The sequence below is a fragment of the Beta vulgaris genome, chromosome 2 (assembly GCF_026745355.1).
Source record: "Beta vulgaris subsp. vulgaris cultivar EL10 chromosome 2, EL10.2, whole genome shotgun sequence".
Lineage (NCBI taxonomy): Eukaryota > Viridiplantae > Streptophyta > Magnoliopsida > Caryophyllales > Amaranthaceae > Beta > Beta vulgaris.
The window spans coordinates 40,518,339-40,534,236 of NC_079203.1; the positions used below are offsets into that span (position 1 = coordinate 40,518,339).

Genomic DNA, 15,898 nt, shown 5'->3' on the forward strand with positions numbered 1-15,898 from the left:
TTGACTTTGTGTAGTAGCCAAAATTGGAATAGTTAGTTCCAATCAGACCCTTACACTGACCTATCTTACTTGGCTCTAAAGATTAATATTTGATAGAGTATAAATGTATACTTGTTTTTGCTTCAACTTTTCCATAGATGGAAGAATTCGACCTTCTCATTTTGATGTGACAAAGACGCTGAACACCAAATGACCTCAAGATTTTCCCCTCACGAATAAGTGTATAAGCCCACGAATCACACCTCTGAAAACTTTCCAGAATGTAGTTTTGATAGTTTTCCACCAAGCTTCATTTGATTATCTTGAATTAGGAGACATTTGACTCAACTTATTCTCAAAAAAGTATTGAATGCTACACACATCTTCACTCGTCAGAAGAACTAGGCTACCATCATCTGGTGTCTTTAAGCTTTGATCAATCTTTAGAAGATTATCATGAATAAATATAGTTTAAGATTTGACCTAGATGCACCACCATGACTTAAAATATTTATTTAAATTCGTAAACAAGGTATTTCTGGGCCCTTATAGAATAGAAAAGGTATAGCATAGATATTTTTTAAAAGTGTACTTGATTTCAAGATATAGAGTAGCCAAAGTGATTATACCTCTCACATAAGGAAGTTACCCCCAGCGTCGGGGAGAGAATTACTAATCCTAGACAGTGATTGTCACCCCAATATATCTACACTCTTCATCTTTCCAAGTAAATAAATAAATATATATATATATTACGGTTTGGACCATGTTTATTTTTCGGTTTGGACCAAAAAATCAAACATTTAAAATATTGGATATAATTAGGGATATAATATGTATGGTTCGCCCTTAGGCCTCCAAAACCTCATAAATGGGTTTGGTGAACTTCTAGGGTCAAAGGTGTTTAATAAACTTGATTATCAGCACCATCCAACCCGTGCTCAGGTGAGAAAGACATAAGTCATCTATATCGAGCGTACCCGCTTGGCAAGCGTGTCCGCTTGGCTTCTAGGACCAGAAACCGTGAGCCTGGTTCTACTTTTTCTTCACTTACAGATCTTGCCGGGGTATTCTCGATACGCAGACATATGTCATCTAGGACCACACGTCGTCCGTCTGAGCATCTTGTAGCTTACTTGGAGTTGAGGCCTGATGAACTTGATGAAGGGTACGCAGACATAGATCATCTAGGACCACACGTCGTCCGTTTGAGCGTCTTGTACCTGACACGGATTGAGGCCTGATGAACTTGATGAAGAGTACAAAGACATAGGTCATCTAGGACCACACGTCGTCCGTCTAAGCGTCTTGTAGCTGACAAGGAGTTGAGGCCTGATGAACTTAATGAAGGCCTCTAAGATGTAGTTTTTGATACTTCCCCCAATCCCATGTCAGTAATAGTATTAATTCTCTATATTGAAATAGAAAAGGAAAAAATAAGGAGAAAATTAGAGAAATGATGAAGGCAGAGCAATAGGTATTGACTTTGTGTAGTAGCCAAAATTGCAAGCCAAAATTGGAATAATAGAGTTCCAATCAGACCCTTACACTGACCTATCTTACTTGGCTCTAAAGATTAATACTTGATAGAGTATAAATGTATTATTGTTTTTGCTTCAACTAATAGATGGAAGAATTCTACCTACTCCTTTTGATGTGACAAAGACGCTGAACACCAAATGACCACAAGATTTGCCCCTCACGAATAAGTGTATAAGCCCCCGAATCACACCTCTGAAAGCTTTCCAGAATGTAGTTTTGATAGTTTTCCACCAAGCTTCATTTGATTCTCTTGAATTAGGAGACATATGACTCAACTTATTTTCAAAAAAGTATTGAATGCTACACACATCTTCACTCGTCAGAAGAAGAACTAGGCTACCATCATCTGGTGTCTTTAAGCTTTGATCAATCTTTAGAAGATTATCATGACTAAATATAGTTTAAGATTTGTACTAGATGCACCACTATGACTTAAAATATTTATTTAAATTTTTTAAAAGTGTACTTGATTTCAAGATATAGAGTAGCCAAAGTGATTATAACTCTCAGGTAAAGGAAGTTACCCCACAAGCGTCGGGGAGAGCATTACTAATCCTAGACAGTGATTGTCACCCTCAATATATATCTACACTCTTCATCTTTCCAAGTAAATAAAAATAAAATATAGATATATTTTACGGTTTGAACCAAAAAAATGTTTATTTTTCGGTCTGGACAAAAAAATCAAACATTTAAAATATTGGATATAATTAGGGATATAATATGTATGATTCTCCCTTAGGCCTCCAAAACCTCAGAAATGGGTTTGGTGAACTTCTAGGGTCAAAGGTGTTTAATAAACTTGATTATCAGCACCATCCAACCTGTGCTCAGGTGAGAAAGACATAAGTCATCTATATCGAGCGTGTACGCTTGGCTTCTAGGAACAGACACCGTGAGCCTGGTTCTACTTTTGCTTTACTTGCAGATCTTGCCGGGGTATTCTCGGTACGCAGACATATGTCATCTAGGACCACACGTCGTCCGTCTGAGCGCCTTGTAGCTTACACGGAGTTGAGGTCTGATGAACTTGATGAAGGGTACAAAGACATAGGTCATTTAGGACCACACGTCGTCCGTCTGAGCTATTGGATAATATTATATGTAAATGGATAGTATTATATTATAAAGGGTAGAATGGTACTTTACTATTATCATAGGCTGTAATGTAAACATTATAAATATTGAATGCCATGTTAATCTACAATAGGTTAACACAATTACTTCCCACACCTGTACATGGTATCACAGCTTAGGTTTTCCTAAAACAAAAGACAAACAAATTAATTTTTTTTCCAAATACCGTTTTTGTCATCTATAATCAAATGGAAATCACTAGACCCTGCCTCCTTAAGCTTGAGGGCATTGATGACGTGCAAGCAATCACTCTCCACAATGAGCCTCCGAGCATCGAGTCTCCTAGCCAACCGAAGCCCTTCCAAGACGGCTCGAGCCTCGGCCACGTGAGTCTCCCACCCAACACGCTGCTCCACAGCGCACACTTCCCCACTTTCGTCCCTACACCACCCTTACTCCCACCCCTGCGCCTAAACCATCCACACCCACAATCCCAGCGTTCCCATTACAATTCCACCATCCCGGGTCCGGAGCAGTCCATCGCTCAGCGTGGGCCTGCAGCAGTCCAACACTCGCCCGTGGACGCTGAATCTTAGTCTCGAGCGCCCCCTTACATGTCTTCATAGCAAATGACAAGGTAGCTGCCGCTGGTGAGAAGTCATGCTCCATCAATGCTTTACACCGTGCGCTCCACACTGCGAGCAAATAGTAAGTAAAAAGGCCACTACATTATGGTCCATCTCCTTAAGGCATTTCGACCACCATTCCACTATCGACCCACAAGCCCGAGGAGCGTTCAAATCAAACGAGCTTACCTCCCATACCTCGTTCGCAAGACCACAAGTGTGTATGACATGAAAAGCAAATTCTTCGACGCACCCACATATACCACAAAAAGGCGAAATATGCTTTAATCGACGACGTAAAGCACGGCTAGTTGGTAGTGCATCCAAACAAGCCCTCCAAGCAAACACTTTAACTCTAAGAAACACCGAGGCCCCCTAATAATTTTCCACATATCATCAATTGAGGATGAGGATTCTTCAGACAACGACCACACATCATTCACTATCGCATGATAAGCAGACTTCACAAAATAATTTCCACTCTTTTCCGAATCCCAGCACATTGTATCTTCCAGGAGTCGATGAATCAACGGGATTCTTAAAATTCTATCAACTTCAAAAGGAATAAATAACTGAGAGAGAAGTACCTCATTCCAAGTTCTAGAAATAGGGTCAATCAACGCTCCAACATTAAGATCCAAGTTTGCTTCACCACACGAGGACAAGACTTTGCGCGACTGGGAGCCGGGAATCCAAGCATCATGCCACACTCTAATCTTCTCTCCATCAGACACTCTCCACCTCATACCCCTCCTCAACACCCATTTAGCCTCCCAAATGTCTCTCCATGTATAGCTCGGATGAGAACCAAGCTTAGAATCTAAGAAAGAGGTGGTCGGATAATATCGAGCTTCAAGAAGTTGCTCAAATAAGCGTCCTGGATGCATGACAAGGCACCACCCCTGCTTACCCAACAAGGCCCAAATGAACATCTTCAAGTCCTGAAATCCCATGCCACCTCACATTTCGGCCTACATAACTTCTTCCAAGCAACCCAATGGATCTTACGCTCCCCACTCTTTTGACCCCACCAGAACTGCGAGATCAAGGATTGAATCTCATCACAAAAAGAAGATGGAAACTTAAGAACACTCATAGCGTAAGTAGGGAGAGATCGGGCCACAACCTTTATCATGACTTTCCTCCCGGCTTTAGATAGAACCATCCCCTTCCACCCCTGAAGCTTCTTTTAGATTTTATCCTTGACTCCCCTAGTGATCACCTTCTTCGACGGGCCCACAACAATAGGTAGGCCTAGATATCCGTCATGAATATCAACCTCTTGGACCGCAACATGATGAGGGAGACTCTCTCGACGAGCTGTAGCAAGAAAATTCTTATTGTCTTGGAAAATATCGCGTAAATGATTCCAAGCTTCCATAGCCGTGGAGTCGGGCTCAATTATAGTATGTAGGAGATCCTCGAAAATGGTGGCATAGATCCATTGAAGGACCGTAGCATCAACGGTGGACCATTGCTCGGTTTCAGCATCCGTCGAAGGGACCTTCTCCTTCCCTTTTTTCCGGTGGGATAATGTGATGGATGACTTTGTGAGAGTAGGCATGGAAATTTAAACAATTTCGCCCAAGTAGAATATTGGACGTTTTCCATGGCTAGAGTGATAGGAATATGCTTTCGAATGTTCGAAACACAAAGGGCAGATGAAAAGATGATTTTTCCTCCATGAGGAGGAAGAAAAGTATACGGCCATAGGGAGGAGGCCGGAAAAAATGGTGGCCGAGTGCAGCGGAAGAGAAGTAGAGAGAAAGAAGGAAATTTCGGCCCCTAGGATAAATCTGTTACCTTGCCATTCCATAACAGTCAATGTACATCATATACAGAGGGTAATACAACCAATAAGGAAACTAATCCTAGACTAGCAAATATACAGGAGATAATCAAGGATTCATAATCCTTGAGTTATTTACAGAATAAGAAATATAGTCTAAGAATATTACATTATTCTAACATAGAGCTGTAGTATATCATTGATGTCTAAGTGTGTTAAGCATGAACCTTCTTGCTTAACATTGTTGGTTGGACGTAAGATTAGCTACTTGAACTTTCGTCCTCGACAACTACTACATTATGGTAGAACTCAATTTCCTTCTCTTTAAGAAGTCCTTGACAGATGGATGATTGAATCCCAAGGGGGAACTTCTCAATAGAAGATTTCGATCATGGAAAAATGTTACGTAAATCACCTAAAAGTTCCAACTACATGTTCATCATTGACATTCACTTGATAATACTAGCAACTAGAATCATTTGACGATCAAATATGTTTTTCTTTACAATATTTGTATTATTTGTTATAATCGTCACCGACCTTTGAACTAGACCTTGTTCAAGAATTCACTATGCTGCTCATCTTATCCTTTTCGTCATTGATTTTGCTAATCGTTTGCATGTAAATAATACAATATCCTAGAATTTTTTATTTGTTTTGCCTATTTGGTGTAGTTATGGGAAAAGTTGAAGGCCAGGGTGAGTCTTGGCATGGTCATGTTACAGCTGTGACTGTTGCACCAGAGTATCGTCGGCATCAATTAACTACAAAGTTGATGAATATACTGGAATACATCACTGACAAGATGTAAGTATCTTGCTGTTGGATAGCCGATTAAATAGTTACTTCTTGAACAGAATCTCATCACGGCATGGAAGTGTTACTTACCTGAGGGTCGGGGATTGTTGTTTGTTTGACTCACTCTTTACATGATGCATGCTGCATGCAGTAATCAGCAGTATGAGTACTGACTTAAGACTTAACTATAGCTGGGTCTTCCACTATACCTTATTTTTATCTTCCATATCTTGGTAGGAGAAATTGAAAATTTAGGAGATTTAGATAGACTTATGATTACGTATATCTATGACTTGAGCATCTTTAATGATTTCTACAAAAAGTACATTTTCTTTCCAGGCAATGCCCTGTTTATAAGTTCTTTTTGGCTTTGGCGTAAGTAACTCTAAACAAAATAAGAAACACCAAAACATATATTAATACACTGAGTGGATGGGCTATATGTATTTTCAGCCATCACATTCATGAGTTATACTTAGTTTTGCATAAGAGTATACTTATCTTGTTCCCTTGCCTTTGCTATTCCACACAGGCCCATCTGATGATGCGTGCATAAAGGACTAATTACAGATGCAGGATGAGACGAGGAACTATGCGTGTTCTAGATTGAGAAAGCTTTGAGTAAGCTCCCAGAAGGCCAAGAACAAATACTTGGAATAATTGATCTCAAGGGCTTGGTATTGCAAATGCAGATATAACTTTCTTGACATTTCTGGTAATTTCTTGACCTTTTCCAGACTAACAACAAAACTATTTCATCTTTTTGTAGTTATTGAGCAGAAACTATTACACAAAATGGACGTAAAGGAGGAGCCACCTAAGTGCAACTTAGTAGTCAAAATTTTGATGTTCCTTATGCTTATACTTACACTCACATTATTTTCTACACAAATTTTACCAACTTTCACTAGGGGAAAAAACATAAAGGGCTGTGCAGGAAGGGCTGCGCTTTTTTAAATAAGCGCAGCCCTTCTGTAGGTAAGAAGGGCTGCGCTTTTTTAAAAAGCGCAGCCCTTCTGCTTAGTAGGGCTGCGCTTTTTAAAAAAAGCGCAGTCCATCCTGAAAAAATTTGAAATTTCGGAATCGCGGGCTTTGAAATATTGAGCGGGGATTCGTCAAATATATTATCCCTCATTCTCTCTCCTCTCTCACGTCCCTCATTATTCCTTTCCTCCTTCTCTCTCATCCTCTCTTCTCTCTCATCCTCTCTTCTCTCTCAAAAACTCCCATAAATATTTGCGACAAAAACCTTGAAATGATTTGCACTAAACATGGCGACGGAGTCCGATTGCATATTGTGATACCTTTTCGGAAGCGGAACGAGCCAACGAGTCAAACACACCGCTACGCCGTGACGTTTAGGCTTTTTAAGCCATCCGAGTTCGTTTAAGCTTCCAAATCGCCATTTTAAGTTTTTCCGAAATTTTTTTTTCCCTTAAATTATGTATTTGTGTTTTGTTTTATGTATTTAAACATTATTAGGTTGTAGTTCTTGTATTTTCAGATCTATAATGTTCTTGTATACTTCTCTTTGTTTATATATTTTGATTAATGTTCTTGTATACTTCTCTTTGTTTTGATTAATGTTCTTGTATATTTCTCTTTGTTTTGATTAATGTTCTTGTATACTTCTCTTTGTTTATTTTGATTAATGTTCTTGTATACTTCTCTTTGTATATAATTTCTTGTATTTTCATCGTTGTTTTGATTAATGTTCTTGTATACTTCTTGTATACTTATTGTATACTTCTCTTTGTATATTAGTTTTTGTTCCTTTTTTTCATTTTCGTTTCATTCTTTTTATTGTTTTGGGTTTAGTATTTTCGTTTCGTTTCTCTTCTCTTCTGTTTAATTTCAGAAAATGTGAGATTATGAGTAAAAAAATGTCAAAAAAAATTTTTATTTTTTTTTTTTTTTTTGGTAGGAAGGGCTGCGCTAGTTAGGAAAAAGCGCAGCCCTTCTAGCCCAGAAGGGCTGCGCTAGTTAGGAAAAAGCGCAGCCCTTCTAGCTTAAGGGATGCGCTTTTCTAGCGCAGCCCTATTTAAAAAGTGAAGGGCTGCTACTGAAAGGGCTGCTGTCAAAAAGCGCAGCCCTACATGCCTTTTTTAGCGCAGTCCTTCTTCATTTTTCCACTAGTGTTTTACCAAAATTTCTCACTGTTATATAAGATAACATGGAGTCAAAGGTATTTTTTTCAGAACTGTGTGAAGTATTGTGAGATGGAAAATGGAATTAATTACAGATCCAGGTTGCAGTCTCGCAAAATGGTTAGCTCTCAAGCTTCCCAATACTTTGTTTTGAGAGCAGAAAATTGCAATACTGTTTATCGTGTCTCATGTAAATCTCTACGAGATGAAAGGAGGAGACAATTTTGCTTTAAGCTTACAAGACCTTATTGGTTATTGACTGCAGTATTGCTATAACTATTACTGTAACTATTACTGAAATGTCGAAGTAAGTTGTAATTAATCCTTAGACTATAGAAATAACTGGTAGTTCGATATCTATGAACTTGTTACTAGCTGTATATGAATAGTAGAATAGCATCACAGATTCAAAAGGGTGTACAAAAACGTAATTGATGAAGCAATTCATATGTAACATTTTTGGTTTGTTATTAGATTGAATTTTTTAGAGGCTTAGTATATATAATTTGTTATATCTTTTCATCCTTCCTTTTTCTGGAATTGTGGTAACTAGGCTTTGGGATATTCATTAATTAACCTTATGTAGCTTTCTTGCTGTCTGCCATAAGGTTTGCATTTATTTTAGTTACATAATGGAGTCTAGGAAACTATTTAGTGTGGCTGTTTTCTTGATTGGTGATCCTAAATCCTGAGGTTAGTCTGGTCCAAGCATCCAGCTAGCATGCCTCCCCCATTCTCATGAGTCATGCTTCACTTTGTTGTACTGATCATCAGTGTATGTTTTGGATATTCTTATTGATGTTCTTCCTTACTAAAGGGTGTTTACATGGATGAATTGAGCATTTGACTAGACCCTGCTTCAAGAATAATCTGTAGAATGTTGTGAAACAAACGAAACAAGACACCTATTACTCTTATAAGTATTCTCTCTTTGTCTCTTTCATTCCATTTGACGTTTTACTTATTTATTTCCCTTTTTCCGGGTTGTGCTGGAGTTTGGAAAAAGGCTAATGTTTTAAAATATTAGTAGGTCTGCTTTTCCGAGTATAAATGAATCATATCCAAAATATAAATTTATTAAAGTCAAACAGAAAATAAAAAAAAGTAACCATAAAAAATACTAATGTAGATCAATCATGTATGAGCTGTTAACTTTGTACAATTGTGGGAAATAATTGTGTTAACCTGTTGTAGGTTAACCTGGCATTCAATATATATAGTGTTACACTACAGACGTACGACTATGAAAGTATCATTCTACCCTTTACAATATAATATTATCCCTTTACATATAATAGGGAGAATATTATCCAATAAACTTCTTTATAGTATAATAGTTACCATTGAATTTATAGAAACATATATCATAGAATATTATAATATTACACACCAAAATGTGTAAATACTTGTGTTTCTTTACTATCCTCGAAAGGTTCTTTGTTACTTTTTCATTCCATTGCTAGTTTAGGAAATTTTTTGCAATTGTCCATGTCATACCACAATTCTGTTTTGAAATTTGAATTGAAGCCCTTCTGGGTGACTTCTGATCATTTTTGCCAAAATTCGATATTTTCTTCTCCCCTATGCATTTGTTTTCTCTCTTTAGAAAAATTCTCCCTGTTTTGCAGTTGTGTTAGCGTTGGCATACACAATATAGAATTATTTGCAATTTGACAAATACTTGTTATGTGTATGTTTTCTTTCCATTTGCTAATTACTTGTTCAGTTATAACTTATAAGTAGCTTCCATCTTCTGTTCTATTATAATTACTTGTTCAGATATCCACTTGGTTGGTCTTTCTAATGAACAACTGATTGGTAGTGTTTAATTTGAATTCTTAGTTGATTGCAAGTATAATGTTGTTTCCTTTTCTTTAATGTTACTGTTGTGATTGCACAATTTATTGATTTTAGTATGCTTAATAGTCTCTATGATGTTAACTTACTCTACACCACCTCCCGTCTTTTATCTACATGAATAAGCATTCACAAGTGTCATAATTCTTATGAGAAAATAGCTACCTGCCCACCTATTATATGCACTGTTTGCAATATGTGAGTGCAGAGATTTGTGCTTCTTTTAGTTGCTACTTTTTTGGCCAAAATATGAAATCATTTTTTCTTTGGGGTGATGTTTGACTTGCTGGTGTTTCAAGGTCTGGAGGTGATGTAGGCACAATCAAGGTATGAATACCCAAAAGAAGAAAATGTTAGTTTCTATGCCGGATTTGAGGGTAAGTGTTATTCACTTGCATGAACATTTTGAACCAGAATTGCATGGAAATATTAGTAATAAAAATGGGAGTTTATAATGCAATTTGATTGCATTTTTGTATGTTGAATGATACGCATTTATGGCTGGGGGAATGTTGACATTTCTTTTGTGGGGAATTATGGCTGATCGTTATGGGCGGAAACCTGTCATGATTTTGTTTCGTCAACTTTCTATCCTGTGCTTAGACTACATTATAGTGTAGACCTGTTAAATGAGGTATGAACTCTTGTTGAAGCTATGATGTATAGCGCACACCACATGTGAGTGTCCACATTGATTAAATAAGAGAGATGTTTTTTTGGAGTAGGCTTTCCTAGATGCTTGGAGATTAGTATGCAACTCGGAAGTAGATAATACTACGTTGTTCATTCCGAGATGGAGAACATTCATTGTGAATCCGATTGTTTATACCGAGCCTTGCAAGCCTAATATTATCAACTTTCAGGTTTATGTTATTTCATACATGTTGTATCTTCAATCTGAATTAAGAAAATATCTTAGAAATCTTATGGTTTTCCTTTAATTTTTTGTGTTCTTAAAAACAGGTACTACGAGAGATTGTTGCAACTCCTTCACCTTCTGCTTGGGAAAAACAGTATCCAAGCCAGTGGCTTGCCTTTAAAGAAGTACGCGGTTGCCGAGTTTCTGGCAGTGGCGTGGTTAATGGACAAGGCTCTGGTTGATTGGTGGAATCAATCATGTAAATATCATCCTAGCATGGTAATTGATTAATTATAAACACAAGAAAAGTATACCAAACGTTGAAATTAGTTTATAGCTATGTTACTTGGACTCTCTTCATTTTCTCTTAAGTAGTTGTGTCGGATTCTAGACACTTCGACACTTCTATTTTGGCCAAAATCATGAAAATATTTTTCTAAATAGCCAAGTCATATACATGGACATGGTGTGTCAAACTTGAGCATCAAGTTCGAGTAACATAAGTCAATACTCCGGACACCTATAGTAAATTGTTCTCATTCCTTGTTTTTCTTCAAAGTTGATGCACTAAACTGGCCCTGACTGTGCATATTTGCCTCAAAATTTAGGCACATACTCGTAAAATGTCGTGAAAATAAGAGAAAGAGGATATAAACTCCATATATTAGATCAACATTTGTTCGTTCATGTCATTGATTTTCCCTTAATCATCTTTTTGGGTCAATTATTTGTCAGCATTTATGATCGTTTTATCAGTCTTAAGTTACCGTTTTTTCCTTAATCTCTCTCTTAATATTTTGATTTTCTCCTAATATCTCTTCTGATCTGCTGTCATTATCTTCCTCATTTATTGACCGATTTCAGCCATGTTCTGATATCGTTTGGTTTTCCTCTCCCTATAAATACTAGTGTTTTGGTAGTCATTGGGAACACAGAAACACACAATCATATCTTCTCTTCTCTTTCTTCTCTATTATTCTGGGCAATATTCAAGATCGTTCTCAATTTGTTTTTCTGTCAACATCGAAAACGCAAAAATTGTGTATTTCTGAAGGTTGATTATTGCGAGTCCATGTGTTGTTACGGGGTAAATTCAAGTTTAGGACAGTGATCTTCTCACGCCACGGTTGTCATATATAAGTTTGTTTTAATTGTTACCAGTTTACGTTCCTACACGTAATGCTTCTAATTATGTATGTAAGCTAGGAAAATAAGAGACATACATGTTATTAGGCCTTTTGCTATCATGAAAGCACGCTCTAGGTATTGAAGAATGACTGGAGATTTAGTTTCGATTCGCAGTTGTGCCTTATGATCGAGTCATAAGGGAATGTCAATCTCGCCTGAGCTATAATTGAATAATTGGGATGTGAGTTATATTTTTTTGATCAATTCATATTAGTGCTGGTGCTTAATCTTAGTGTTTATTTATCAGATACATCGTAGTTTATCATATCTTGTTATTAGTTACATAGACTTTTCTTGATATTTGAATAATGTAGCTATTTCATGATCTAAAATCAACTAGTGTCTCATCTTGCACCTCCCTGAGTTTGACCGTATATACTACAACATCGTTCACTGCGGTATTAAAATAAGGGAAATGATATATGTAGCCCTTAGGGCTATGTATAAGGTGTTTAAAATGGAAATAAAATATTGAATCAAGCATTTATTAACTCAGTTGATGTGAAAATGTGTCTTGAATTCTTAAATTGTTTCCATTTAAAGAAATGTATTTAATGCTTATATGTAGCCCTAAGGGCTACATATAACATTACCCTTAAAATAAAATCCTAACAGATATTTATATACTTTTCATAGAAGATATCAAGAGATTAATCTCTTCATATCTTATGGTAAAATGGAGAGTTCATTTCATAGATCAATGGTTGAAAATACTGAAAGGGGGTATAGGGTGATTTTTTGGAATATTATTTTCGTGATAAATTAAGTGTACGTCTTAATCCTAGCATATGAAATGGAGAAAAGTACACGGAGATGATCCTAATACATAAACGAGTATAAGAAAAACAAATATTATACAAGATAGTTAACATATTCTTCAACAATGCAAATTGATTACTACTTTTTTCTTAACTAACGTATGTATTAAAAATTTAAAATCATTTCTCTTCAAAAAAAAAAATTAAAAATCATTAATAAATGATATAATATAAACTATAAGTCTTATATTATTTCGAGAGTGGATTATAATTATTCCATCTTGAAATCTTGACAAAATATTTTTACAAAGTATTATGGGCATGTTGGCAAAACTAGCGGTTCTATTAATAGTTGTTAGCGGTTGCAGTAGTTGTAGCTGTAACTGTTAGGTGTAATTGTTAGCTGTCTACTAGTAGCTATTAGCGATCAGCGATTAAATTAGTTGTGTTAATTAGAAGTGTTTGGCAAAATTAGTTGTTAAAATTGTAAAAGACAATAAATGTCATTTATTCGTTCAATAATTAAATTCAATATTTATTTTTTTTAAAAAGGTTACATAAAAAGGAGCATAAGACTTTTTAACTGCTCAAGGAAATGTATAAATATATCTAGTGACCATTTTAATACTTTAATAATCACATTTTAAATCCATTTAGTGACTAATTTGCTCTATTAAGTAACTAGTTTAATCCATTTGGTAAGACTATAAATTTTAAAAAAAAATTGTCTGCGATAGGTCGAAATTTAAATGGAAACAAAGCAAGGTGAAATGGTGGGACAACTAGGTTAGTGCGAGAGGTTTAGGAATAGTGTTAGGTTTAGAGCGAGATGGAACGAGCTTGTTAGGAGAAAGAAATATTAAATGGATCAGGTGCATACTAACTTAGCGTGCACCGGGTTGGTAATTGATATTAACTTCATATAGTGAGTTTTAGAGAGATATAGTGTACTTATATACTCCCTCCGTCTTTTATTAGTTTACCCCTTTTGACTTTTGACACTATTCACATACATGACTTTGACTATCTTTTGTAATTTGTATTTAAGGAAAAATATAATCATGTGAGATCTGTTGGATTCGTCTCCATGTGTATTATCCAAATATCAACTTTTTGTAATTTTTGCTTATCGAAAATTAGAGATATTAAGGTTCAAATTAGTATCTCGGCAAATGTGCCCCAAAGAAAGGGGTAAACTAATAAAAGACGGAGGGAGTATTATATAATGGATTTTATCAACGAAAAACATATGATGATATTATATGCAATATAATGAAGGATTTAATTTTAACATAATATTTTAACATGCGGGAAGATGTAGGTTGTGTAGTATATATCGTAACACGTGATTTAGCATATCGAAAGATGTAATTTCTGCATAATAAGTGAGTGTCTAAATGATATAGTGAGTTTCTAAATGATATAATGAGTTTCTACATGATATAGTGAGTGTCTGAATGACATAGTGTATAATTCAGAAATGATGTAAACTTGTATGACATAATATGTTTCTATATGATATAGTGAGTTTTTTCATGATATAATGAGTTTCTGAATTATATAGTAGATGGTTTAAAAATGATGTAGTTTCTACATGATATAGTATATTTTTAAATGATATAGTGAGATTCTATATGATATATTAGGTTTTTGCATGATATAATTGGTTTTTGAATGATATATTGGATTGTCAAGGAATGATGCATGCTTTTGACATGGTGCACACTAATATTAATGTGAATCGGGTCCACACGAGTCAGATTGAATGTAAAAGTTAGATTGTTTATTCTAATGATTTAGGGGGCGTTTGGTTCATATATTGGTATGAGTTTGGAATCAAAAATGAAATCAAAGTGTCATAGGTTAGAACTTGATGTGCTTGGTTTTATTTGGGAATGAAATTTCTTATTTAATACCTAGAGGTATTGATATGAGCCAAACTCACCTCCCTTTTGGATTTCTAAACCCCATACATTATAAGTTTGAGGTATGGGTTTTAAATCTATCAAATTATCAAAAAAACACTAATTATTACACTAATTTCTTATTTTGCTCATTCTAAACCCACACCTAATACCAAAATCATATAAACCAAACATTCTCATTTGTATATAAAATTTTATAATAATTCGGAATATCACTCAAGTCAAACCCGAAATAGTAGTTAGATTTATTATACTGCTCTCGTATCCCTATCCCCTCCCCTAGTCCCTCATACCAAACTCCCTATAAGGGAGTGTTTGGTTCATATGATTTTGGTATGATGTATGGGTTTAGAATGAGCAAAATCCATACCTAATGTTTGTTTAATAATTTGATAGATTTAAAACCCACACCTCAAACTCATAAGGTATGGGGTTTAGAAACCCAAGGGGGAGGTGGGTTTGGCTCATACCAATACCTCTAGGTAAAGTAGAAGAAAAAATGTCATTCCTAAATAAAATCAAACACATGGTATTAGGTATCAAGTTCCAAACCTATACCACCTTGATTTCATTCCTGATTCCAAACCCATACCACTATATGAACCAAACTCCCCCTAAGAGAGTGTTTGGTTCATATGATTTTGGTATGAGGTATGGGTTTAGAATGAGCAAAACTCATACCTAGTGTTTGTTTAATAATTTGATAGATTTAAAACTCATACCTCAAACCTATAAGGTATGGGGTTTAGAAACCCAAGGAGGAGGTGGGTTTGGCTCATACCAATACCTCTAGGTAAAGTAGAAGAAAAAATGTCATTCTCAAATAAAACCAAACACATGGTATTGGGTATCAAGTTCCAAACTTCTACCACCTTGATTTCACTCCTGATTCCAAACCCATACCACTATATGAACCAAACCCCCCTAAGGGGTTTGGGGTTTGGGGTTTGGGGTTTGGGGTTTGAGGTTAAATACACTTGGCAAAGGTCGAAATCTTAAATTTACTTCATCCCCGAAAATTTTTCGTTCAGCAGATTAGTATACTTGAAGGTTGAATCTTCCATATTTGAAGGTAAACATCCTAATTTTCTGACTGACATTGCTGTGAATTTATTTTTTCAAGTTGATATTATACGGAAGTACGGAGTAGTTGGTTAGACTTTGAATTTTGAACCTCTTCAAAATCCCAGATGATTTGATTTAATATTAACAGTAGTCAATTGATTCAATCTTATCTGAAATCCCATAGTTGTCCTCTTATTCTCAGTGAATGTGCAATTGTGAATGTAATATTTGTTATTTTTTGAATTAGAGTCCCTTGCTAACCAACTTACTCTCGATGCTAATTTATCC

General features: G+C 35.8%; 1 long non-coding RNA gene across 1 annotated transcript; it reads left to right on the forward strand.

Annotated features, from left to right (window-relative positions):
* Positions 1-10,610: 10,610 nt before the first annotated feature.
* On the forward strand, positions 10,611-11,261 carry LOC125495209 (uncharacterized). The gene is made up of 2 exons (XR_007271895.2): positions 10,611-10,678; positions 10,779-11,261. It is a non-coding gene; the product is annotated as an uncharacterized LOC125495209 (long non-coding RNA).
* Positions 11,262-15,898: the final 4,637 nt, after the last annotated feature.